The sequence below is a fragment of the Vigna radiata genome, chromosome 5 (assembly GCF_000741045.1).
Source record: "Vigna radiata var. radiata cultivar VC1973A chromosome 5, Vradiata_ver6, whole genome shotgun sequence".
Taxonomy (NCBI): Eukaryota; Viridiplantae; Streptophyta; class Magnoliopsida; order Fabales; family Fabaceae; genus Vigna; species Vigna radiata.
The window spans coordinates 15,765,628-15,767,483 of record NC_028355.1 but is presented as its reverse complement, the minus strand read 5'-3'; the positions used below and the strand labels follow the sequence as shown (position 1 = coordinate 15,767,483).

The 1,856-nt window shown below is 35.4% G+C and overlaps 1 pseudogene; it reads right to left on the bottom strand.

Annotated features, from left to right (window-relative positions):
• Positions 1-969: 969 nt before the first annotated feature.
• On the bottom strand, positions 970-1,627 carry LOC106760370 (annotated as a pseudogene).
• Positions 1,628-1,856: the final 229 nt, after the last annotated feature.

Genomic DNA, 1,856 nt, shown 5'->3' with positions numbered 1-1,856 from the left:
CATAACTATGCATTTTTTTTTAACGTATATACCTAAGCCTTTAATGGCCGCATGATATATTTTCTCATAAGAACCGAAACAACAGTGTGATTCCACCAAGTCAACAATCATACAGAAAACAAAGCCTAGTTTAGCATTTTATACTATGTGCTCATGATCATCAACATCCCAATAAACCAAAACAATAGTATACAAACTCATAAATATAAATCTGTACTAGAAAGAAACTCGAGTTAACTCCCCTACCTCAAAGGATTCAAGCTTTCCTTCTGGTCTTACGTTGTAGCCCCAAACTCTCCCTTTCAAGCTTTCTCTTTTTCTCCAATGGCTTCACGCAGTGCACCCACAACTTCCTTACTATTCTCTCTTCTTTGCTGCCCTCTTTCTGTTATCCCCCCTACACTAAAATACTAAAATGTTTAAATTCCAAAATAACCAACATTCCCTTTCTTTTCGATCCTGTCTCCCTTCTTTTTTTTTTTTTTTATAAATTCATCCCNAAAACCTAATATTATGTTTTATTTTCATGAGTTGTTATTTACCCAAAGCACGTGTGCCCTGTTACCGTTGCCCACTGCATGAAAACTTCATCCCATGACCATAAAATACTCACCCAATGCCCCACCAACCTTTGCATGTAGAAAGGAATAAAATATATAGGTTAAATATATGTTTTAGTCCTCATATTTGTTCCTCATTCTCAATTAGGTCCTCATGTTTTTTTTTTGTTCCAATTGCATCCTAATATTTGTAAATTTGAGGCAATTAAGCCCTCTCCGTTAACTGGCCACTAACGCCGTAGGCACTGTGCTGAGCTGTAACGGTCCTTCATTGTTTAATTTAACTGAGTCCATTACGTGGCATTTTGTAATTAAAAAAAATGATTTAATCAGCCAATTACGTGACACGTTTTATTTCTATTAGGGATTTTAGGGTTTTATTTGTATTGGGGATTAGGGATTTATTTATGAGTTTTGGGATTCCCTAAATAATACTCACCTGCATAGCAAGCATATCTTCTTCACTTTCAATTTTGACAACAACCTTTGGCTGTGCAGACATGTCCCACCTGTACATTAATATTGACGAAAACTTCAGAATGAAATTATACAATGTAGAGTAACCTTCAAGCGTAATCAAAGTTACTATGTTACCTATTCAACGCCTTTGGTGCTCGATTAAGGAGCTTTTTATAGAGACCTAACTCTCAGTACATTCAAAATTAACACTTTGAAAAACTAAATACCTGCACTGAGCAACAATCTTCCCTTTACCCATTTTAAGATCATTTCTGACAACGAGAATCTGCAGAAAAAGGAACGATTTTTGAGGCAGCCAATTACGATTGGGTAGATGGGTTTTGAGAAAAGAAAAAAAAGAAGGGATTTTTGCGTACCATCTTAAAATCATCGAGAATGTCAGCTAGTTGTTCAATCTGAAGGGGGTCTTTGAGTTTGGACTTACTGTTTCTCTTATTGTTGGTATCGTTGAAAAGTATAGCATCGTTGTGTTTGGTCAATAATTTACGTGAGAAGATGAAACGAGGAGGATACTAAGAACCAATGAAGTAACCCAAAGCAAGATAACCAACTCCCACCAGAATGGCACTCAACCATGTCAGTTCCATCTATGATTCAACTTTTAAGGTTTCAGAGGAATCAAACAATATCACAAAATCTTAGACTTTTTTTGGACAAATTGGTAAATGGCCAATTTCTGATTACAAAATAAAACCCTAAAATCCCTAATAGAAATAAAACGTGTCACGTAATTGGCTGATTAAATCATTTTTTTTAATTACAAAATGCCACGTAATGGACTCAGTTAAATTAAACAATGAAGGATCGTTACAGCTC